The sequence below is a fragment of the Heptranchias perlo genome, chromosome 20 (genome assembly GCF_035084215.1).
Source record: "Heptranchias perlo isolate sHepPer1 chromosome 20, sHepPer1.hap1, whole genome shotgun sequence".
NCBI classification, from domain to species: domain Eukaryota; kingdom Metazoa; phylum Chordata; class Chondrichthyes; order Hexanchiformes; family Hexanchidae; genus Heptranchias; species Heptranchias perlo.
Window position 1 is genome coordinate 5,719,230 of NC_090344.1, and position 25,886 is coordinate 5,745,115.

The 25,886-nt window shown below is 42.7% G+C and overlaps 5 non-coding genes across 5 annotated transcripts; 1 reads left to right on the forward strand and 4 right to left on the reverse strand.

Moving 5' to 3' along the window:
• Positions 1–689: 689 nt before the first annotated feature.
• Positions 690–771, forward strand: trnas-gcu (transfer RNA serine (anticodon GCU)). Its single transcript has one exon. It is a non-coding gene; the product is annotated as a tRNA-Ser (tRNA).
• Positions 772–12,336: 11,565 nt separating this feature from the next.
• trnac-gca (transfer RNA cysteine (anticodon GCA)) lies at positions 12,337–12,409 on the reverse strand. The gene has a single exon. It is a non-coding gene; the product is annotated as a tRNA-Cys (tRNA).
• Positions 12,410–17,821: 5,412 nt separating this feature from the next.
• On the reverse strand, positions 17,822–17,893 carry trnac-gca (transfer RNA cysteine (anticodon GCA)). The gene has a single exon. It is a non-coding gene; the product is annotated as a tRNA-Cys (tRNA).
• Positions 17,894–20,180: 2,287 nt separating this feature from the next.
• trnac-gca (transfer RNA cysteine (anticodon GCA)) lies at positions 20,181–20,252 on the reverse strand. Its single transcript has one exon. It is a non-coding gene; the product is annotated as a tRNA-Cys (tRNA).
• A 2,285-nt stretch (positions 20,253–22,537) lies between these two features.
• On the reverse strand, positions 22,538–22,609 carry trnac-gca (transfer RNA cysteine (anticodon GCA)). Its single transcript has one exon. It is a non-coding gene; the product is annotated as a tRNA-Cys (tRNA).
• Between the last annotated feature and the right edge of the window lie 3,277 nt (positions 22,610–25,886).

The following is a 25,886-nucleotide window of genomic DNA, read 5'->3' on the forward strand; positions in this document are numbered from 1 at the left end:
TTTTTTTCATTTCAAATACTTATCCAGTTCCCTGTTGAAGGCCATGATTGAATCTGCCTCCACCACCCCTCGGGCAGTGCATTCTAGATCCGAAACACTCGCTGTGTAAAAAAGTTTTTCCTCATGTCACCTTTCGCTCTTTTGCAAAACACCTTAAATCTATGTCCTCTGGTTCTTGACCTTTCCGCCAATGGGAACAGTTTCTCTCCATCAACTCTGTCCAGATCCTTCATGATTTTGAATACCTCTATTAAATCTCCTCGCAGCTGTCTCTATTCCAAGGAGAACAGCCCCAGCTTCTCCAGTCCATCCATGAAACTAAAGCCCCTCATTCCTGGAATCTTTCCAGGAATCACCCACCATCAACATCCTGGTGGTCACCATGAACCAGAAAGTTAACTGGACCAGCCAGCTGAATGCTGTGGCAACAAGAGCAGGTCAGAGGCTGGATATTCTGCGCCGAGTAACTCACCTCCTGACTCCCCAAAGCCGTCCCACCATCTGCAAGGCGCAAGTCAGGATTGTAATAGAATATCATGTGATGGTCATCTACATGAAATGTTAACTCTGTATCTAAAGATTCTGCCTGACCTGCTGAGGATGTCCGGCGTTTCCTGTTTTATTTCAGTTTGGCAACATCGGCAGTATTTTCATTTTGAATAAAGGAGCTTTCGCAAATTTGCGCATGCGACGAGGTGGCCGAGTGGTTAAGGCGATGGACTGCTCATCTATTGTGCTCTGCACGCGTGGGTTCGAATCCCGTCGACGTTGTGTTTAATCTTGTTACTTTCATTCAGTCCATCCAGAAGGTCTGCAAACGGCAGAAGGAAGTTTTTGCATTGTTTGCGAAAATCAGCAACAGTTCCAACCAAGAAGGTATTGAGATTGCAAGGTCGCGAATAATAAAAGTGGACAGTGATGTCGTTGTAAAACGAGTAAATCTTGTAGTCAACGCAAGAGAAATTTATGTACCATAATTATGATTTATGTCCGGATCATTCTGTGTCTCTATCGGTGTAAAAGGGATGTGCTGTCAGTCACGGATCATTCCGTGTCTGTGTCAGTTTAAAAGGGATGTGCTGTCAGTCCCGGAATTTTTCCGTGTCTGTATCTGTTTAAAAGGGATGTGCTGTAAGTCTTGGATCATTCCGTGTCTGTGTCTGTTTAAAAGGGATGTGCTGTCAGTCCCGGTTCATTCCGTGTCTATTTCACCCGATTTTCTTGATACCTTTTTCCTTCTGAACTGAAATGACGATCCTCTCTGGAGAAGAAGGTTCACCGCCTGCTGTTGACATCAAGTTCATTCTGCTGGGCTTCCATCCCAATCTCCGCACTCTATCCACCATTCAGTCCCACCCCGCCTGGACATTATAATCTGCGATATTCATAAGGGAATGGAGAAGCCGAATATCATGGTTATAATTTAATTGGCTCCACAACACTAGATATTATCAATTCCAACGATTCAGAAGGTAATCATAGAATCATAGAATCTTACAGCATAGAAGGAGGCCATTCGGCCATCGTACCTGTGCCGGCTATTTTTCGAAGTCCTGTCCAAATTAGACCCACACCCCAGATTTTCCCCATAACCCTGCAAATTAGTCCTCCTCAAGTACATGTCCAATTGCCTTTTGAATGATCCTGTGGAATCTGCTTCCACCACCCTTTCAGGAAGTGCATTCCTGATCTTAACAAACCCTCTGTGTGAAAAAAAATCTCTTAAATTCCTCTCTGGTTATTTTGCCAATTATTTTCAATCTATGATCTTTGGTTACCGACCCAGTTGCCAGAGGAAACAATTTCTCCCTACTTGCGATTTCAAAACCCCTCATTATTTTGAATACCTCTCTTTGGTCTCCCGTTAACCATCTCTGCTGTAAGGAGAATAATCCCAGCTTCTCCTATCTCTCCAAATAACTGAAGTCCCTCATCCCTGGTATCATCCAGGTCAACCTGCTCCGAATCCCCTTCAATCCTTTTTCATCCTTCGTATAGTATGGTGCCCAGAAGTGTACAATTCATTCCAGCTGAGGCCCAACCAGTGACTTGTAAAGGTTTTGTGTGACTTCCTTGTATTTAAATTCAATGCCCCCATTTACAAAGCCAAATATCCCATACGCTTTTTAACTACCTTATCAACTTGCCCTGTTTTGTGAATCTGCTCTCCCAGGTCCCTCTGCTCTTGCAACCCCCCATAAATTGTTCCATTTAGATTATACTGCCTCTTCTTGTTCTTCTTCCAAAAGTGCATGACTTCACACTGATCGGCGTTAAATCTGTCACGTGACTGCCCATTTCACCAGTCTGTCCATGTTCTCCTGAAGTCTGCTACTATCTTCCTCACTATGCTCTAGGTTGCCAAGTTTTGTATCATCCGCAAATTTCGAAACTGTACTCCCTATTCCTACATCCAAGTCATGTATATATAACAAGAAAAGCAATAGTCCTAATACCGACCCCTGGGTGATCCCACTGCATATTTCTCTCCAGTCAGAAAAACATCCGTTCACCACGACTCTCTGCCTCCTATCCTTTAGCTAATTACGTGCTTCTAGTTTTCGAATAAGACTGTTATGTGTTAATTTCTAAAATGTGTCCTCAAAATAACTGTAACCCCGTAATTTTATTCTTAAGCAATGAGAATACAGATATTAAGACCGAATGATAGATTGCGTTCATTCCCATTAGCCGAAGGTGACGGGACCCGAGGAGATGAAATCCCATCTGGGCTTATATTTTCTGAAAACGGAGACGGAAAAATAGCAAAGATCATCCTGTCGAAATACAATAAATGGACTGAAGATTCTACAGTCTGGAAACCTGGGCGTTCCAGAAACCCGTCTGGCCGTTCAAAGAAGCTGGATAAGTCCATCAGGGGGAAAGGCAGAGAGGGAAGAAACGCAGACAGAGATATCGAGATGCATGCTAAGAAAAATAGTATAAATCTCCAAATTCTGTGATTGAGCAGATTTTAAGGTGCAGCTTGAAGGCAATTCTTGACATTTTTGAGGTGGACAAACCGGAACTCTGCCAGTCTGCATGTTCCAGACATGTATCCAACGTTACACGTGCAGTCTGCAGCCGTGGTGTGCATTGGTGGCTCAGTGTGAAACCCTTGCCTGCCGGCGGTAAACCATGAGTTTGTTTCCAGGAAAATGCAGCAAGCTTTACCTTTTGTATTCTGCACCCATGAGATCGCCTGAATTGGGATAAATTCATGTGACGGCTTCAATCTGTCCAACTTCTTGAAAGATTATCTTCATTTCGTCTCCGTGTGTTGCGTGGACAAACCCTTTGCATTCTGTCCTCTGGTGCTCAAACATGTTCTGCTGGAGATAAGTCAAACCTGCCTTCTGGACCGCTGAAAAGATGTGAGAAGCCAATTGGTGATTTTTGACTAAAAATGGGGACACAACGGGGCTTATCCTGGATTTGAACCAATGAAACTCCCTGAGCGAGAATCAGACCCAAAGACCAACTGGCAACAGAGCCGTGCAACCACTGTAAAATTTCGCTGCCACGCAGCCGATCCGCCATCCTTTCAGAACGCTCTGTCGATAGAATCCCGCTTTCTTGTACAATGTCAAGTTCTGCACTAATTATATCACATCAAAAATATCAAATTTGTTTTGAATGTACGACTTGTATTATCAAGTAACACTTTACAGAATGAATTACTCTGAAACGACATTGTCGTCTGTCTCGGCATCGTCATAGTTTACACTCCACCATAAGTACACTTTACTCAAATTGCTGCTTTCATTCACTATGAGAGCGAAGATCCATGAATGTGGATACATTAGCGACCAATTTATCAGCTGGGTTGCACCTTTCCTTTTCCTACTGTCTCAGTCTTTTTTTTCCTTTCACATTCTCTGCTATTGTTGCTGGTGAGATCAGCTGTCGCCGTTCAAGGAAGCCTGAGAAGTCCATCGGGACAAAACAGAGAGACAAGAGACAGAGACAGGGAGAGAGAGAGAGAGAGATGCAGACAAAGAAAATAAAGAGTAAAAATGTCAGGTTTTGCAAACTAGCAGAATTTAAGTTACAGATTGGGAGAGATTCCTTCTCGGGTCTTGAAATCTTGCAAGAGAAGATTTGACACGAATTAAAAGCACCGGCCACGCTGTAAAATCTCTCATTCTGGGAGAGAGATAAATGCGGTCAATAAACTCCAAGTTAATCTATTTCAGCACTGAAGTGATCTTGAAACAGAAGCTCTGCGAGCAGAATTCAAACCTGCGCAGGAAAACCTCAATTGAATTTTGAGTCCAACGCTTTAAACACTCGGCCACCGCAGCTGTAAACGGCATGTTCGTTCAGATAGGATTCCAAATGGACACTTGCCGCTATTAAGAACGCGCGCATTGGTTGTGCAGGGGTCGAATTCTCACCTCTTATGCGGGAGACTTTGGTTCGTTTTCCGGCCAATGCAGAATCATTCTCACCAATGAGGAGCTGAGGAATAGAAGTATGCCATTTCACCCCTCGAGCCTGTTCCGCAATTCAAACAGATCATGGCTGATATGTGACCGAACTCCATATAATCACTTTAGCCCCGTATCGCTTAATAACTTCAGTTAACAAAAATCGATCAATCTCAGGTTTAAAATTAACAATTCAGTTCGCATCAACTGCCGTTTGTGGAAGAGAGTTCCAAACTTCTCCCTCCCTTTGCTTGCAGAGGTGTTTCCCAACTTCACTCCTGAAAGTCCTGACCCTAATGTTTAGGCTATGTCCCCAAGTCTTAGAGATCCCAGCCGGCGGAAATAGTTTTTCTCGATCTACTCCATCAGTTCCCCTTAATATTTTGAAAAGTTCGATCAAATCAGCCCTTAATCGACTAAATTCGAGGTAAACCCCAGTTTGTGTAAACTTTCCGCCTAATTTAACCCTTGGTGTCCAGGTAACATTCTAGTAAATCGACGCTGCACTCACTCCACAGCCAATATATCCTTCCGAAGGTGCGTTGCCCAGAACTGAATACAATACTTCTGGTGTGGTCCAACCAGAGCTTTGTATAACTGTATCATAATGCCTATCCCCTTGTATTCTAGTCGTCTAGATATAAAGACCAACATTGCATTAACCTTTTTGATTATTTTTTTTACCTGTCCATGACATTTTAATGATTTATGTAAATGGACCCCGAAGTCTTTTTGGACCTTCACTTTTTCGAGCTTTTCACCATTTCGAAAATACTTTGATTTATCCTTCTAGGTCCAAAGTGGATGACCTCACACTTGACTAAACAGATATCGATTTGACACAATTTTACCCAGTCATTCATTGTATTAATGCATCTCTGTAATTTTATGCTTTCATCTGCACTGCTAACAATGCTGCCCATCTTGGCGTCATCGGCAAACTTGGATATGTGGCTTTCTATCCCGTCATCTAATATCCGCCTGAATTGGGAAAAATCCAAATTCAGTTTCAATCTCCTCATCATCTTGAGACATTTTATTTGCTTTCTGTGTGTTGCGCCGATGAATCTTCGGCATTCAGTCCACTGGAGCTCAAACATGGTCTGGAAAGAATTCAGTTCCACCAACAGCAACACTGAAAAGATGTCAGAAGCCAATTGGTGACTTTTCACTAAAAGGAGCAACACAGGAGGGCTCGTCTGGGATTTGAACCCGGGATCTCTTGCATATTATTCAATGAAACGCCCGAAGCAAGAATCATACCCCTCGACCAACGAGCCGCTGTTCGCTCAATTGTGCAGCCAGTGTAAAAGTTCATTGCGTCCCACAGCCGATCGGCCATCCTTTCAGACCACTTCTGTCCATCCAATCTCGTTTTCTATTCCAGTGTCCAGCAATATCAAGTTGTACACTAACTATTTCCAGTCACCAATATTAGCCTCCCTTTACCAAATTGGTTTCGAGTGAACGACTTGAGTTATCAAGTAAGACGTTTCAGGATTAATTGCTCTTAAACTACATTGCTTGCGAGGATACTGAGAGGTGTGTCGATTTACGGCACGCTCTGTTCCCTTTGAATCGCCTCCAACACATAAAGTTGAATCATCGAAAGGTTACAGCACGGAAAGAGGCCATTTGGCCCATCGAGTCCGTGCTGGCTCTCTGCAAGAGCGATCCAGCTAGAAACACTCCCTTGCCTTTCCCCGAAGCCCTGCATTTTTTTTCCTTTCAAGTACTTATCCAGCTCCCCTTTCAAGGCCATGATTGAATCTGCCTCCATCACATCCTCGGGCAGTGTATTCCAAATCCGAACCTCTCACTGCGTGAAAAAGTTTTTCCTCATGTCACCTTTGGTTATTTTGCCAATCACCTTAAATCTATGTCCTCTGGTTCTTAACCCTTCCGCCAATGTGAACAGTTTCTCTCCTTCTTCCATGTCGAGATCCTTCATGATTTGAACACCTCTATCAAAACTCGACAAAACCGTCTCTGTTCCAAGGAGAGCAACCCCATATTCTCCAGTCGATCCATGTCACTAAAGTCCCTCATTCCTGGAATTATGCTAGTAATTTTTTTCTGCACCCCCTCTCAGGGCTTCACCTTTGTAAAACACTGGTTTGGCCTCAACTGGAGTATTGTGTCAAATTCTGGGCACCACGCTTTGGGAAGGATGTGAAGGCCTTAGAGAGGGTGCAGAAAATATTTACTGGAATGATTTCAGGGATGTGGGACTTCAGTTACGTGCATAGACTGGAGAAGCTGAGGTTGTTCTCCTCAGAGCAGAGAAGGTTGAGACGAAATTTGATGGAGGTCTTCAAAACCATGAGGTTTCTTGCAGAGTAGATAGAGAGAAACTGTTTTACGCATTGAGTTGTTAGAATCTGGAATGCATTGCTCGAGGAGGTCGTGGAGGCAGATTCAATAATGGCCTTCAAAAGGGAACTGGATAAGTACTTGAAGGGAAAAAATTGCAGGGCTACGGGGATAGGATGGGGGAGTGTCACTGGGTTGCACTTGCAGGGAGCCGGCCCGCGCCCGATGGGCCGAATGGTCTCCTTCTGTGCTGTAACCTTTCTATGATTCTATATGTTAAGTCAATACATCCAATTGCTGGTTACGGAACAGAAATGGGTCTTTACGAATGGAAAACTTTGTAAATTACAGAATTTACATCCTAGCCATGAAATAAGAGGCTGTGAGTGCCCAAAGTGTGTAATTTCCAGGAAACAAAAGTGGAAAATTCTCCATAAACTACTTTTGGTCGTCAAATGCAGTCAGAAAGTGCAGGCGACGGAACTGTGACCGTCTTTCGCAATGATATTTATAAACCTTATTATGTTGTGATCGCTCGTGCCTAGATGTTCCCCAACGTTTACTTCTCTTATCTGCTCCATTTCACTTCCCATTACGAGATCCAGCAGTGATTCCTCTCTTGTCTGCCTGTCTCCCTTTTGTCATTTCATCGCTCCTGTCTTCTCTCCCTGCTTCCCTCTCGCAATCACTCATTCATCCACTCACTCACTTATTCACTCACTCACTCACCCATTCACTCACTCAATCACTCACTCACTCACTTACTCACGCACTCATTCGCTCACTCACTCAATCACTCACTCACTCATTCACTCACTCAGTCACTCATTCGTCCACTCTCCTTTGTATCCTCTCCAGTACAATTACATTGTTTCCTGTAATATGGTGATCAGAACTGTATGCAGTACCTAAGCTGTGATATAACCAGTGTTTTATACCGCTCGAGCATAACGTCCCTGCTCTTATATTCTATGCCTCGGCGAAGAAAGCAAATGCACTCCAAGGTCCCTCACGTCCTCTACCTCTCAGTATCATTCCATTTATTTTGTATTCCATTGCCTTGTTTGCCCTCCCCAAATGCATCACCTCACACCTGTCCGGATTGAATTCAATTTGTCAATTTTCTGCCCACCTGATCAGTCCGTTGATATCTTCCTGCAGTCTACAGGTTTCCTCCTCACTATATATTCATGATTTTAACTTAAATTTAGGGGGCATGATAAAGAAGTTTGCAGAGAATACAAAAGTTGACCGTCAATTTTTGTATCCTCAGCAAACTTCTTTATCATGCCCGTACATTTAAGTTAAAATCATTAATATATACCAGGAAAAGCAAGGGACCTAATAGTGAGCCATGCGGAACCTGACTGGAAATAGCCTTCCAGTCATAAAAACTCCCGTCGACCATTGCTAGAATCCTTGTGGACGACATCAAATGCACTGCCGTCATTGACAATCCTTGTTCCCTCCTCAAAAAATTCAATCAAGTCAGTCAGTCACGACCTTCCCTTATAAATCCATCTTGACTGTCCTTCATTAACCGGTTCCTTTCTACGTGATGGTTTAACGTGTCATTCAGAATTGATTCCAAAAATTTGCCCACCACCGAGGTAAAACTGATTGGCCGATAATAACTCGGTCTATCCTTATCTCCCTTTTTAAATAACGGTAAGACACTAGCAGTCCTCCAATTCTCCAGCACCACGCCTTATCCAGGGAGGATTGGAAGATGATGTTCAGAGTCTCCGTGATTTCCTCCCTTGCTTCTTTTAACAGCCTGGGATATATTTCATCCGGCCCTGGGGATTTATCTACATTCAAAGATGCTAATCTCCTTAATACTTCTTCTCTCAACATGTTTATTCCATCCAATGTTTCACACTCCTCCTCCTTAACTGCAATTTCACTACAAAACATAAAAGATAATTGATAAACTAATCAAACTAAGAGAGGAAAGGACCCCCAGTCAGGATCGATTGCAGCCGCGCATGTTAATAGACATTAGGGAAGAGACAGCAGAGATATTCTTTCATATGTGTAAACATTCATTAGAAAAGGGAATATTGTTAGAGGTCTGATGGACAGCAATCCTATTCCTAAAATAAAACAAGGGAGATAGAACAAGCCCAGGGAGCAACAAAACAGTGAGTTTATAATCGGTGTTAGTGTAGATAATGGAATGATTACTCTATGATGCAACAGAAAAAATATCTAGAAAACTAAATTATAATAAATAATAGACAGCACGGATTTCAGAAAGGAAGGTCATGCTTGAGCAATCTTATTGAATTCTTTGAAGAAGTAACAGAAAGAATAGACATGGCTGATGTAGCAGTCGTAATAAATTTGGATTTTCAAAAAGCCTTCGATAAGGTTCAGCATTATAAACTCATATCTAAGGTCTGAGGATGTGGAGTCAGTGGACAAGTATCAGAATGGATAGCAAGCTGGCTACAAAACAGAAAACAGAGAGTAAGGGTAAGGGTAGTTACCAAGACTGACAAAAGATGAGAAGTGGTATTCCACAGGGATCCGGGCTGAGACCACTAAGGGATACAATTGAAAGCCAGATGATAAGCAGGAATAGAACCGTGGTTGGACCACACTTGAAGTAATGTGAAAAGTTCTGGTCTCCAGATTATAAGAAGATTAGAGAGGAATTGGCAAAGCAGCAAATAAGATTCACAAGGATGATAATAGAACTCGGACTTATCAAGAAATACTTATCAGGAAAGGCTCAACAGGTTGGAGCTCTTTTCTCTCGAAAAGAGAAGACTGGGGGATGACCTGATAGAGATCTTTAAGATAATTAAAGGGTTTGGTAGGGTAGACGTCGTCAGAATGTTTCCATTTGTGAGGGAGACCAAAACGAGAGGTCATAAACATGAGCTAGTCACTAATAAATCCAATCGGAATTGAAGAGAAACATCTTTACCGAAAGTTTGGTAAGAATGTGAAACTCCCAGCAAAAGGAATAGTTCAGGCGAATGGCATAGATGCTTTAAAGGGGAAGCAAGATAAGCAGATGAAGTAAAGGGCAGGGTGATCGGGTGAGATGAAGGAGGGAGGGAGGAGACTCATGTGGAGCGTAAACATCAGGATGGAACAATCGAGATGAGTGGACTTCTCAACTGCTGTCGGCAGAACGTAACAGAACATCAGCAACAATCCTGCTTCTGCAGGGAGGGTACACTTACCCGACGCATCACACGATAAGCAATTACAATGCAAAGGGGTACCTGGATTTGAACCAAATACCTCTTAATCTGAAGTCAAATGCTCTGCCACTGAACGACACCCCCACAACCAGCCCCGCTTCTTACACACACAAGGTGACGGAGCTCAGTACTTGGCAGTGATCAATGTTGAAAAACCAACATGAAAAGAAGCTTTATCAGTTATTCAGGGAGACAAATCACTCGGGCAATCAGTAATGTTTCATGAATAGAGTGAGTGACACAATTGTGTACAGATGCGATGCACAACCCAATATGGAAAGCAATGTCACTAAGCTTCAGTGAACACATCCTTACCACAGAACACGGAACATGAAGCACCAGACAAACGACACCTGAATTTCAACCAGACTTTTGCCCAGCTGCAGTCAAATGCTCTCTCACTCTGCTCTGCCCCCCGCTCTTTACATCGTTACAGTCAACACAAGAAACAACAGGTTCAATGTGCAGTTTCACAAGATCATGCTCTCAGTGCCATATATTCAAGTGTACAGAATATCGAATCAATGTAATAAATAAACATCCAGCAGGCATTTAGCAAGAGCGGACAGGAGGAGATAGTGTGTGAAGTGACTGTAATATTTGTTAAGTCAATAGATTCATTTACAGGTTACGGAACAGAAGTGGGACTTAACGAAAGGGAAAGTGTGTAAATTGCATCCTGGCCATGAAATAAGAAGCTGTGAGTGTCGAAAGTGTGTCGTCGCCAGGAAATAAAAGTGGAAAATGCTGAAAGCCTCTATTTGGCCCGCGGATGCTCGCAGATTGCTGGCAATAGGCGTGTGGCCGTCTTTCTCAATTATTATTTTAAACCTTATCACTAGTGCCTCGATATTCGCCGACACTTACTTCTCCTATCTCCTCCGTTTCAATTCCCATTACTAGATCCAGCACTGATTCCTCTCTTGTCTGCCTGTCTCTCTTTTGTAATTTTATCGCTCCTGCCTGCTCTCCATACCTCCCTCTCGCTCTCACTCATTCAGTCCCTCGCACACTCACGAACACGCTAATTCACTCACTCTATCCATCCCTCATTCCCTCCTTCCCTCACTCCCTCCATCCCTCCCTCACTCACTCACATACTAACTCCCAACCTCAATCCCTCCACCGTAAAAGATTGAGAGAGACATAAGTAAGACAAAGACCAAATTAATAGATTGGAAACAAACTATTTTTGAGGGGGTGAGATTGGAACTTTGGAAGGTGAACTTGGAAAAAATCTTGACAAAGATGGAGAAAAGGTTTTGGGAAATATTTGAAACGGTGATCAATAGAGTTCAAGAGAACAATATCCCTCTAAAGAAAACAACAAATAGCCAACAATGAAACATTGTGGATGAATAAAGAGATAAGGGTAAAATTGAAATTAAACAAAGGCATCTTCGAACCACATGGACAATAAAGGAAAGGATGATAAAGGGGGAAATGAAGATGTTAGGAAGGATGTCGAAAAGCAATCAGGAAAGCAGAAAGGAAATACAAAATTAAATTATCAAGAAATAGTCAATTATTCCACTGAAACGTCAATAACATCAGGATAGGGATAGGGCCAACAAGGGATACACAAGATAGACTCAGAGGTAATGACAGTGAAATGGCTGGAATATTGAATAGTTACTTTTCCTCAGTATTTATCAGGGAGACTATACATGCTTAACATAACCTCTCCGCTTTTCACTTCTATCCCCCTGGAAATGAACCCCAGTGCTTGGTTTGTTCTTTTTTTGTCGACACCACTTTTAGTGATTTGTGTATCTGCAGTCCTAGATCCTTGGTTAAACCACACTTGGAGCACTGTGAACACTTCTGGTCTCCCTATTATAAAAAGGATATCGAGGAAATGGCGAAGGTGAAAATAATGATGATGCCAGAACTGAAAGAGAATACCTTTCAGGATAGATTGAACAGGCTGATGGCTGACATGATGGAGGTCTTTGGATAATGAAAGGGTTTGATTGGGTCGACGTAGAGAAAATGTTTCCACTCGTAGGGTACTCTAAAACTATCGGTTATCAATATAAGATAGTCACTAATAAATCCAATAGAGAATTCATGGGAAACTTCTTTACCAAAGAGTTGCAAGAATGTGGAACTCGCTGTCTTAAGGAGTAGTTGAGGCAAATAACATCGATACATGAAATGGCGAACGAGATAAACACACGCGGGCGAAAGGAATGGAAGAGTGTGCGGCTGGGGGTAAGTGAATTAGGGAGAGAGGAGTCTTGTGTGAAGCACAAAGGCTGGCCCGGCCCCATTGGGTCAAATGGCCTGGATCTGTGCGGCAAACTCAATATAAACAACGACAGCGACAGATTACTGATTTTCTGACTCCTCAAAAGAAGCACTTAGAATGTGCAAGGGGGCGCCTGGATTCGGAACCAGAGACCTCTTGATTTGCAATCAATTGCTCGACCACTGAGCTACACCCCCTCATCTAGTGACCATTCTTGCACGCACAATGTAATGGAGCTCAGTAGCTGGCAGTCAACAATGTTGATATTATCAACATGAAAAGAAGCTTCATGAGTTATTCTGGGAGACCAATAATTACGGCAATCAGAAATATTTCATGAATGGAGTGAGTCACATTATTGTGTACAGATGCGATGCACAACCCAACTTGGAACGCCTTGTCTCTCGGCTTCAGTGAACACATCCTTACCACAGAACGCGGAACTCGAAGCACCAGACAAACGACATCAGAATTTCAAGCAGAGGTCTTCAGCTGCTGTCAAATGCTCTGTCACTGTGCTCTGCCCCCCAGCTCTTAAGATACTTTCAGTCAACAAATGCAGTGCCAGGTTCAATGCGTGGTTTTCCAAGATCATACTATCAGTGCCATATATGTAAGTGCACAGAATATAATAAAGATGCATCCAGCAGGCATGAGGCAAGTGTGGCAGGAGGAGCTAGTGTGTGAAGCAACTGTAGTTAGGAGGCAATGATGGATCTGGTTCTAGGGAATGAGATAGTTAATGTGGAGCAAGTGTCCTTGGGGGAGCATTTAGGTAATAGCGAACAGAGTATCATCAGGTTCAGAATAGCAATGGAAAAGGAGAAGGAGTAATCTAGAGTAAAAACACTTAATTGGAAGAGGGTCAATTACAGAGGGTTGAGAACTGATAAAATGGAATCAAAACTGTAATCGAGCAATGGGCGGCTTTTGAAGAGGAGGTTGTTCGGGTACAGTCTGTGTACATTCCCACAAGAAGCAACTAAAGTCAGACATCTCTGGATGACGAAAGAGATAGAGTATAAAATGAAGCAGAGGAAGTGGCCGTATGGCAGATGTCAGGTTGATAATACAAGTCAGAACCAGGCTGAGAATGGAAAGTTCAGAGGTGAAGTGAAAATGGAAACCACACTTGGAGTAACGTGAACAATTCTGGTCGACAGATGATAAGAAGAATAAAGAGGAATTGGCAAAGCTGAAAAAAAGATTCAAAGGATGATAATAGAACTCGGAGCAGATACTTCTCAGGAGGACTAAACAGGTTGAAGCTCTTTTCTCTAGAAAAGGGAAGACTGAGGGGTGACCTGATACAGGTCTTTAAGATTTTGAAAGGATTCGATTGGGTGACGGAGAAAAAAACGTTTCCATTTGTGAGGGAATTCAGGAGAATCTTCTTGACCCAAAGGGCGGTAAGAATGTGGAACTCGCCACCAAAAGGAATCGTTGAGGCAAATTGCATAGATGCTTTCAAGGGGAAGCTCGATGAAGAGATGAAAGAGTAAGGAATGTATGGCTGATAGAAAGAGATGAAATAGGGCAGGAGGAGACTCATGTGGTGCATAAATACCGGAATTGACCAATCGAGATAGCTAACCTGTTTCTCTGCTGAAGCTTCAATGTAAACAACAATCCTGCTGCTACAGGGAATTCAGACTTACTGTATGAATCACAAAATCATTTAGAAAGAAGAGGGAGTATCGGGATTTAAACCAGCGATCGCTTGATTTATAATTAAACACTGCAATTAAGCAATGCACCCACTGACATCGTCCACAGACAAGGGAATGCAACAGAGTTCAGTACCTGGCAGTCATCACTGTTGAAAGAACCAATCTGAAAAGAAGCTTCATCAGTTATTCTGGGAGACAAATAATTACAGCACAGAAATGATTCATGAACGGATTGAGTCACACTATTGTACACAGATGCGATGCACAACCCAACATGGAAAGCCTTGTCACTAAACTTCAGTGAACACATCCTAACCACAGAACGTGGAACTGGAAGCACCAGACAAACGACACCTGAATTTCAACCAGATGTTTCTCCAGCAGCTATCAAGTGCTCTCTCACTGTGCTCTGCCCCTAGTTCTGTAGATCGTTAAAGTTAACACAAGAAACAACAGGTTCAATGTGCAGATTCACAAGATCATGCTCTCTGTGCCATATATGTAAGTGCACAGAATATAATAAAGATGCATCCAGCAGGCATTAGGCAAGTGTGGCAGGAGGAGCTAGTGTGTGAAGCAACTGTAGTTAGGAGGCAATGATGGATCTGGTTCTAGGGAATGAGATAGTTAATGTGGAGCAAGTGTCCTTGGGGGAGCATTTAGGGAATAGCGAACAGAGTATCATCAGGTTTAGAATAGCAATGGAAAAGGAGAAGGAGTAATCTAGAGTAAAAACACTTAATTGGAAGAGGGTCAATTACAGAGTGTTGAGAACTGATCCGGCCCTGGTAAAATGGAATCAAAACTGTAATCGAGCAATGGGCGGCTTTTGAAGAGGAGGTTGTTCGGGTACAGTCTGTGTACATTCCCACAATAAGCAACTAAAGCCAGAGATCTCTGGATGACGAAAGAGATAGAGTATAAAATGAAGCAGAGGAAGTGGCCGTGTGGCAGATGTCAGGTTGATAATACAAGTCAGAACCAGGCTGAGAATGGAAAGTTCAGAGGTGAATTGAAAAAGGAAACCACACTTGGAGAAACGTGAACAATTCTGGTCGACAGATTATAAGAAGAATAAAGAGGAATTGGCAAAGCTGAAAAAAAGATTCACAAGGATGATAATAGAACTCGGAGCATATACTTCTCAGGAGGACGAAACAGGTTGAAGCTCTTTTATCGAGAAAAGGGAAGACTGAGGGGTGACCTGATAGAGGTCTTTAAGATTTTGAAAGGATTCGATTGGGTGACGGAGAACAAAACGTTTCCATTTGTGAGGGAATTCAGGAGAATCTTCTTGACCCAAAGGGCGGTAAGAATGTGGAACTCGCCACCAAAAGGAATAGTTGAGGCAAATGGCATAGATGCTTTCAAGGGGAAGCTCGATGAAGAGATGAAAGAGAAAGGAATGTATGGCTGATAGAACGAGATGAAATAGGGCAGGAGGAGACTCATGTGGTGCATAAATACCGGAAGTGACCAATCGAGATAGCAAACCTGTTTCTCTGCTGAAGCTTCAATGCAAACAACAATCCTGCTGCTACAGGGAATTCAGACTTACTGTATGAATCACAAAATCATTTGGAAAGAAGAGGGAGTATCGGGATTTAAACCAGCGATCGCTTGATTTATAATTAAACACTGCAATTAAGCAATTCACCCACTGACATCGTCCACAGACAAGGGAATGCAACATAGTTCAGTACCTGGCAGTCATCACTGTTGAAAGAACCAATCTGAAAAGAAGCTTCATCAGTTATTCTGGGAGACAAATAATTACAGCAATCAGAAATGATTCATGAACGGATTGAGTCACACTATTGTGTACAGATGCGATGCACAACCCAACAAGGAAAGCCTTGTCACTGAACTTCAGTGAACACATCCTAACCACAGAACGTGCAACTGGAAGCACCAGACAAACGACACCTGAATTTCAACCAGATGTTTCTCCAGCAGCTGTCAAGTGCTCTCGAACTGTGCTCTGCCCCAATTCTGTAATTCGTTACAGTCAACACAAGAAACAACAGGTTCAACGTGCAGTTTCACAAGGTCATGCACTCAGTGCCATAAATGTAAGTGTACAGAATATCGAATCAATGTAATAAATAAACATCCAGCAGGCATTTGGCAAGAGTGGACGGGAGGAGATAGTGTGTGAAGTGACAGTAATATTTGTTAAGTCAATAGATTCATTTACAGGTTACGGAACTGAAGTGGGACTTAACGAAAGGGAAAGTGTGTAAATTGCATCCTGGCCATGAAATAAGAAGCTGTGAGTGTCGAAATTGTGACGTCGCCAGGAAATAAAAGTGGAAAATGCTGAAAGCCTCTATTTGACCCGCGGATGTTCGCAGAGAGTGCTGGCAATAGGCGTGTGGCCGTCTTTCTCAATTATTATTTTAAACCTTATCACTCGTGCCTCGATATTCGCCTACACTCACTTCTCCTATCTCCTCCGTTTCATTCCCCATTACTAGATCCAGCAGTGATTCCTCTCTTGTCTGCCTGTCTCTCATTTGTAATTTTATCGCTCCTGCCTGCTCTCCCTGCCTCCCTCTCGTTCTCACTCATTCAGTCACTCGCACACTCACGAACACGCTAATTCACTCACTCTATCCATCCCTCATTCCCTCCTTCCCTCACTCCCACCCTCACTCACTCACACATCACTCCCTACCTCAATCCCTCCACCGTAAAGATTGAGAGAGACATCAGTAAGACAAAGACCATATTAATAGATTGGAAACAAACTATTATTGAGGGGATGAGATTGGAACCTGGGAAGGTGAACTTGGAAAAAATCTTGACAAAGATATAGAACAGGTTTTGGGAAATATTTGAAACGGTGATCAATAGAGTTCAAGAGAAATACATTCCTCTAAAAAAAACAACAAATAGTCAATAATGAAACATTGTGGATGAATAAAGAGATTAGGGTAAAATTGAAATTGAACAAATGCATATTCTAACTACATGGACAATAAAGGAAAGGATGATAAAGGGGAAAATGAAGACGTTAGGAAGGATGCCAACAAGCAATCAGGAAAGAAGAAAGGAAATATAAAATTAAATTATCAAGAAATAGTCAATTATTGCACTGAAATGCCAATAACATCAGGATAGGGATAGGGCCAACAAGGGATACACAAGATATACTCAGAGGTAATAACAGTGAAATGGCTGGAATATTGAATAGTTACTTTGTCTCAGTATTTATCAGGGAGACTATACATGCTTAACATAACTTCTCCGCTTTTCAATTCTATCCCCCTGGAAATGAACCCCAGTGCTTGGCTTATTTTTTTTATGTTGTCACCACTTTTAGTGATTTGTGTATCTGCAGTCCGAGATCCTTGGTTAAACCACACTTGGAGCACTGTGAACACTTCTGGTCTCCCTATTATCAAAAGGATATCGAGGAATTGGCGAAGGTGAAAATAATGATGATGCCAGAACTGAAAGATAATACCTGTCAGGATAGATTTAACAGGCTGATGGCTGACATGATGGAGGTCTTTGGATAATGAAAGGGTTTGATTGGGTCGACGTAGAGAAAATGTTTCCACTCGTAGGGGACTCCAAAACTATCGGTTATCAATAGAAGATAGTCACTGATAAATCCAATAGAGAATTCATGGGAAACTTCTTTACCAAAGAGTTGCAAGAATGTGGAATTCGCTCCCTTAAGGAGTAGTTGAGGCAAATAACATCGATACATGAAATGGCAAACTAGATAAACACACGGGGGCGAAAGGAATGGAAGAGTGTGCGGATGGGGGCAAATGAAGTAGGGAGGGAGGTGTTTTGTGTGAAGCATAAATGCTGGCACAGACCCGTTGGGTCAAAAGGCCTGGACCTGTGCGGCAAACTCAATATGAACAACGACAGCGACAGATGACTGATTTTCTGAGTCCCCAAAAGAAGCACTTAGAATGTGCAAGGGGGCGCCTGGATTCGAACCAGAGACCTCTTGATCTGCAGTCAAATGCTCTACCACTGAGCTACACCCCCACATCTGTTGACCATTCTTGCACGCACAATGTAATGGAGCTCAGTAGCTGGCAGTCACCAATGTTGACATGACCAACATGAAAAGAAGCTTCATCAGTTATTCTGGGAGACAAATAAATACAGCAATCAGAAATGAATCATGAACGGAGTGAGTCACACTATTGTGTACAGATGCGATGCACAACCCGACATGGAAAGCCTTGTCACTAAACTTCAGTGAGCACATCCTTACCACAGAACGCGGAACTGGAAGCACCAGACAAACGACACCTGAATTTCAACCAGATGTTTCTCCAGCAGCTGTCAAGTGCTCTCGAACTGTGCTCTGCCCCTAGCTCTGTAGATCGTTACAGTCAACACAAGAAACAACAGGTTCAATGTGCAGTTTCACAAGATCATGCTCTCAGTGCCATATATGTAAGTGTACAGAATATCGAATCAATGTAATAAATAAACATCCAGCAGGCATTTGGCAAGAGCGGACAGGCGGAGATAGTGTGTGAAGTGACTGTAATATTTGTTAAGTCAATAGATTCATTTACAGGTTACGGAACTGAAGTGGGACTTAACGAAAGGGAAAGTGTGTAAATTGCATCCTGGCCATGAAATAAGAAGCTGTGCGTGTCGAAAGTGTGACGTCGCCAGGAAATAAAAGTGGAGAATGCTGAAAGCCTCTATTTGACCCGCGGATGCTCGCAGAGAGTGCTGGCAATAGGCGTGTGGCCGTCTTTCTCAATTATTATTTTAAACCTTATCACTAGTGCCTCGATATTCGCCTACACTCACTTCTCCGATCTCCTCCGTTTCATTCCCCATTACTAGATCCAGCAGTGATTCCTCTCTTGTCTGCCTGTCTCTCATTTGTAATTTTATCGCTCCTGCCTGCTCTCCACACCTCCCTCTCGCTCTCACTCATTCAGTCACTCGCACACTCACGAACACGCTAATTCACTCACTCTATCCATCCCTCATTTCCTCCTTCCCTCACTCCCTCCCTCACTCACTCATACATCACTCCCTACCTCAATCCCTCCAACGTAAAGATTGAGAGAGACATCAGTAAGACAAAGACCAAATTAATAGATTGGAATCAAACTATTTTTTCAGGGGATGAGATTGGAACCTGGGAAGGTGAACTTGGAAAAAATCTTGACAAAGATATAGAACAGGTTTTGGGAAATATTTGAAACGGTGATCAATAGAGTTCAAGAGAAATACATTCCTCTCAGAAAAAAACAACAAATAGTCAATAATGAAACATTGTGGATGAATAAAGAGAAAAGGGTAAAATTGAAATTGAACAAATGCATATTCTAACTAAATGGACAATAAATGAAATGATGATAAAGGGGAAAATGAAGACGTTAGGAAGGATGCCAACAAGCAATCAGGAAAGATGAAAGGAAATACAAAATTAAATTATCAAGAAATAGTCAATTATTGCACTGAAATGTCAATAACATCAGGATAGGGATAGGGCCAACAAGGGATACACAAGATATCCTCAGAGGTAATAACAGTGAAATGGCTGGAATATTGAATAGTTACTTTGTCTCAGTATTTATCAGGGAGACTATACATGCTTAACATAACTTCTCCGCTTTTCAATTCTATCCCCCTGGAAATGAACCCCAGTGCTTGGCTTGTTTTTTTTTTTGTCGTCACTACTTTTAGTGATTTGTGTACCTGTAGTCCGAGATCCTTGGTTCAACCACACTTGAAGCACTGTGAACACTTCTGGTCTCCCTAATATCAAAAGGATATCGAGGAATTGGCGAAGGTGAAAATAATGATGATGCCAGAACTGAAAGATAATACCTGTCAGGATAGATTTAACAGGCTGATGGCTGACATGATGGAGGTCTTTGGATAATGAAAGGGTTTGATTGGGTCGACGTAGAGAAAATGATTCCACTCGTAGGGGACTCTAAAACTATCGGTTATCAATGTAAGATAGTCACTGATAAATCCAATGGAGAATTCATGGGAAACTTCTTTACCAAAGAGTTGCAAGAATGTGGAATTCGCTACCTTAAGGAGCAGTTGAGGCAAATAACATCGATACATGAAATGGCAAACTAGATAAACACACGGGGGCGAAAGGAATGGAAGAGTGTGCGGATGGGGGCAAATGAAGTAGGGAGGGAGGTGTCTTGTGTGAAGCAAAAGGCTGGCACAGACCCGTTGGGTCAAAAGGCCTGGATCTGTGCGGCAAACTCACTGTGAACAACGACAGCGACAGATTACTGATTTTCTGAGTCCCCAAAAGAAGCACTTAGAATGTGCAAGGGGGCGCCTGGATTCGAACCAGAGACCTCTTGATCTGCAGTCAAATGCTCTACCACTGAGCTACACCCCCACATCTGTTGACCCTTCTTGCACGCACAATGTAATGGAGCTCAGTAGCTGGCAGTCACCAATGTTGATGTTACCAACATGAAAAGAAGCTTCATCAGTTATTCTGGGAGACAAATAAATACAGCAATCAGAAATGAATCATGAACGGAATGAGTCACACTATTGTGTACAAATGCGATGCACGACCCGACATGGAAAGCCTTGTCACTAAACTTCAGTGAGCACATCCTTACCACAGAACACGGAATTGGAAGCACCAGACAAACGACACCTGAATTTCAACCAGATGTTTCTCCAGCAGCTGTCAAGTGCTCTCTAAATGTGCTCTGCCCCAATTCTGTAGATCGTTCCAGTCAACACAAGAAACAACAGGTTCAATGTGCAGTTTCACAAGATCATGCTCTCAGTGCCATATATGTAAGTGTACAGAATATCGAATCAATGTAATAAATAAACATCCAGCAGGCATTTGGCAAGAGCGGACAGCAGGAGATAGTGTGTGAAGTGACTGTAATATTTGTTAAGTCAATAGATTCATTTACAGGTTACGGAACTGAAGTGGGACTTAACGAAAGGGAAAGTGTGTAAATTGCATCCTGGCCATGAAATAAGAAGCTGTGAGTGTCGAAATTGTGACGTCGCCAGGAAATAAAAGTGGAAAATGCAGAAAGCCTCTATTTGGCCCGCGGATGCTCGCAGAGAGTGCTGGCAATAGGCGTGTGGCCGTCTTTCTCAATTATTATTTTAAACCTTATCACTAGTGCCTCGATATTCGCCAACACTTACTTCTCCGATCTCCTCCGTTTCATTCCCCATTACTAGATCCAGCAGTGATTCCTCTCTTGTCTGCCTGTCTCTCATTTGTAATTTTATCGCTCCTGCCTGCTCTCCCTGCCTCCCTCTCGCTCTCACTCATTCAGTCACTCGCACACTCACGAACACGCTAATTCACTCACTCTATCCATCCCTCATTTCCTCCTTCCCTCACTCCCTCCCTCACTCACTCACACATCACTCCCTACCTCAATCCCTCCAACGTAAAGATTGAGAGAGACATCAGTAAGACAAAGACCAAATTAATAGATTGGAAACAAACTATTTTTGAGGGGATGAGATTGGAACCTGGGAAGGTGAACTTGGAAAAAATCTTGACAAAGATATAGAACAGGTTTTGGGAAATATTTGAAACGGTGATCAATAGAGTTCAAGAGAAATACATTCCTCTAAGAAAAAAACAACAAATAGTCAACAATGAAACATTGTGGATGAATAAAGAGATAAGGGTAAAATTGAAATTGAACAAATGCATATTCTAACTAAATGGACAATAAATGAAATGATGATAAAGGGGAAAATGAAGACGTTAGGAATGATGCCAACAAGCAATCAGGAAAGAAGAAAGGAAATACAAAATTAAATTATCAAGAAATAGTCAATTATTGCACTGAAATGTCAATAACATCAGGATAGGGATAGGGCCAACAAGGGATACACAAGATATACTCAGAGGTAATAACAGTGAAATGGCTGGAATATTGAATAGTTACTTTGTCTCAGTATTTATCAGGGAGACTATACATGCTTAACATAACTTCTCCGCTTTTCAATTCTATCCCCCTGGAAATGAACCCCAGTGCTTGGCTTGTTTTTTTTATGTCGTCACTAATTTTAGTGATTTGTGTACCTGTAGTCCGAGATCCTTGGTTAAACCACACTTGGAGCACTGTGAACACTTCTGGTCTCCCTAATATCAAAAGGATATCGAGGAATTGGCGAAGGTGAAAATAATGATGATGCCAGAACTGAAAGATAATACCTGTCAGGATAGATTTAACAGGCTGATGGCTGACATGATGGAGGTCTTTGGATAATGAAAGGGTTTGATTGGGTCGACGTAGAGAAAATGATTCCACTCGTAGGGGACTCTAAAACTATCGGTTATCAATATAAGATAGTCACTGATAAATCCAATGGAGAATTCATGGGAAACTTCTTTACCAAAGAGTTGCAAGAATGTGGAATTCGCTACCTTCAGGAGTAGTTGAGGCAAATAACATCGATACATGAAATGGCAAACTAGATAAACACACGGGGGCGAAAGGAATGGAAGAGTGTGCGGATGGGGGCAAATGAAGTAGGGAGGGAGGTGTCTTGTGTGAATCATGAAGGCTGGCACAGACCCGTTGGGTCAAAAGGCCTGGATCTGTGCGGCAAACTCAATCTGAACAACGACAGCGACAGATTACTGATTTTCTGAGTCCCCAAAAGAAGCACTTAGAATGTGCAAGGGGGCGCCTGGATTCGAACCAGAGACCTCTTGATCTGCAGTCAAATGCTCTACCACTGAGCTACACCCCCACATCTGTTGACCACTCTTGCACGCACAATGTAATGGAGCTCAGTAGCTGGCAGTCACCAATGTTGATATTACCAAAATGAAAAGAAGCTTCATCAGTTAATCTGGGAGACAAATAAATACAGCAATCGGAAATGAATCATCAACGGAATGAGTCACACTATTGTGTACAGATGCGATGCACAACCCGACATGGAAAGCCTTGTCACTAAACTTCAGTGAGCACATCCTTACCACAGAACACGGAACTGGAAGCACCAGACAAACGACACCTGAATTTCAACCAGATGTTTCTCCAGCAGCTGTCAAGTGCTCTCTAACTGTGCTCTGCCCCAATTCTGTAGATCGTTACAGTCAACACAAGAAACAACAGGTTCAATGTGCAGTTTCACAAGATCATGCTCTCAGTGCCATATATGTAAGTGTACAGAATATCGAATCAATGTAATAAATAAACATCCAGCAGGCATTTGGCAAGAGTGGACAGGAGGAGATATTGTTTGAAGTGACTGTAATATTTGTTAAGTCAATAGATTCATTTACAGGTTACGGAACTGAAGTGGGACTTAACGAAAGGGAAAGTGTGTAAATTGCATCCTGGCCATGAAATAAGAAGCTGTGAGTGTCGAAATTGTGACGTCGCCAGGAAATAAAAGTGGAAAATGCTGAAAGCCTCTATTTGACCCGCGGATGCTCGCAGAGAGTGCTGGCAATAGGCGTGTGGCCGTCTTTCTCAATTATTATTTTAAACCTTATCACTAGTGCCTCGATATTCGCCGACACTCACTTCTCCTATCTCCTCCGTTTCATTCCCCATTACTAGATCCAGCAGTGATTCCTCTCTTGTCTGCCTGTCTCTCATTTGTAATTTTATCGCTCCTGCCTGCTCTCCCTGCCTTCCTCTCGCTCTCACTCATTCAGTCACTCGCACACTCACGAACACGCTAATTCACTCACTCTATCCATCCCTCATTCCCTCCTTCCCTCACTCCCTCCCTCACTCACTCACACATCACTCCCTACCTCAATCTCTCCACCGTAAAGATTGAGAGAGACATCAGTAAGACAAAGACCAAATTAATAGATTGGAAACAAACTATTTTTGAGGGGATGAGATTGGAACCTGGGAAGGTGAACTTGGAAAAAATCTTGACAAAGATATAGAACAGGTTTTGGGAAATATTTGAAACGGTGATCAATAGAGTTCAAGAGAAATACATTCCTCTAAGAAAAAAACAACACATAGTCAATAATGAAACATTGTGGATGAATAAAGAGATAAGGGTAAAATTGAAATTGAACAAATGCATATTCTAACGACATGGACAATGAAGGAAAGGATGATCAAGGGGAAAATGAAGACGTTGGGAAGGATGCCAACAAGCAATCAGGAAAGCAGAAAGGAAACACAAAATTAAATTATCAAGAAATAGTCAATTATTCCACTGAAATGTCAATAACATCAGGATAGGGATAGGGCCAACAAGGGATACACAAGATATCCTCAGAGGTAATAACAGTGAAATGGCTGGAATATTGAATAGTTACTTTGCCTCAGTATTTATCAGGGAGACTATACATGCTTAACATAATTTCTCCGCTTTTCAATTCTATCCCCCTGGAAATGAACCCCATTGCTTGGCTTGTTTTTTTTATGTCGTCACCACTTTTAGTGATTTGTGTACCTGTAGTCCGAGATCCTTGGTTAAACCACACTTGGAGCACTGTGAACACTTCTGGTCTCCCTAATATCAAAAGGATATCGAGGAATTGGCGAAGGTGAAAATAATGATGATGCCAGAACTGAAAGATAATACCTGTCAGGATAGATTTAACAGGCTGATGGCTGAAATGATGGAGGTCTTTGGATAATGAAAGGGTTTGATTGGGTCGACGGAGAGAAAATGTTTCCACTCGTAGGGGACTCTAAATCTATCGGTTATCAATATAAGACAGTCACTGATAAATCCAATAGAGAATTCATGGGAAACTTCTTTACCAAAGAGTTGCAAGAATGTGGAATTCGCTACTTTAAGGAGTAGTTGAGGCAAATAACATCGATACATGAAATGGCAAACTATATAAACACACGGGGCGAAAGGAATGGAAGAGTGTGCGGATGGGGGCAAATGAAGTAGGGAGGGATGTGTCTTGTGTGAAGCATAAAGGCTGGCACAGACCCGTTGGGTCAAAAGGCCTGAATCTGTGCTGCAAACTCAATATGAACAACTGTAAACAATTTTACAACACCAAGTTATAGTCCAGCAATTTTATTTTAAATTCACAAGCTTTCGGAGGCTTCCTCCTTCCTCAGGTAAATGTTCAGGAGCTCCTCGAAGCCTACGCATTTATACATATAGAACACTACAAGGTGTTTACAGAATGCCCCTGCAACTGCCCGTTGCCAAGGCAATCACCGTGTTCAGACAGAGAGGTGTCACCTGCAGAACCCCCGAATACACATTCAACAAAAAAACAAACAGGAAAAAAAAACAGAGAGAGGCAGAAACATCCGGAAGGCAGAGAAAGCCAGCAAATGACCCATTATATTAAAAACAGATAACATTTGTTCGCTGGTGGGGTAACGTGTAGCGTGACATGAACCCAAGATCCCGGTTGAGGCCGTCCTCATGGGTGCGGAACTTGGCTATCAATTTCTGCTCGACGATTTTGCGTTGTCGTGTGTCTCGAAGGCCGCCTTGGAGTACGCTTACCCGAAGGTCGGTGGATGAATGTCCATGACTGCTGAAGTGTTCCCCGACTGGGAGGGAACCCTCCTGTCTGGCGATTGTTGCGCGGTGTCCGTTCATCCGTTGTCGCAGCGTCTGCATGGTCTCGCCAATGTACCATGCTCTGGGGCATCCTTTCCTGCAACGTATGAGGTAGACAACGTTGGCCGAGTCACAGGAGTATGAACCATGTACCTGGTGGGTGGTGTCCTCTCGTGTGATGGTGGTATCTGTGTCGATGATCTGGCATGTCTTGCAGAGGTTACCGTGGCAGGGTTGTGTGGTGTCGTGGACGCTGTTCTCCTGAAAGCTAGGTAATTTGCTGCGAACGATGGTCTGTTTGAGGTTGGGTGGCTGTTTAAAGGCGAGTAGTGGAGGTGTGGGGATGGCCATAGCGAGGTGTTTGTCCTCATTGATGACATGTTGAAGGCTGCGGAGAACATGGCGTAGTTTCTCCGCTCTGGGGAAGTACTAGAAGACGAAGGGTACTCTGTCGGTTGCGTCCCGTGTTCGTCTCCTGAGGAGGTCTATGCGATTTTTTGCTGTGGCC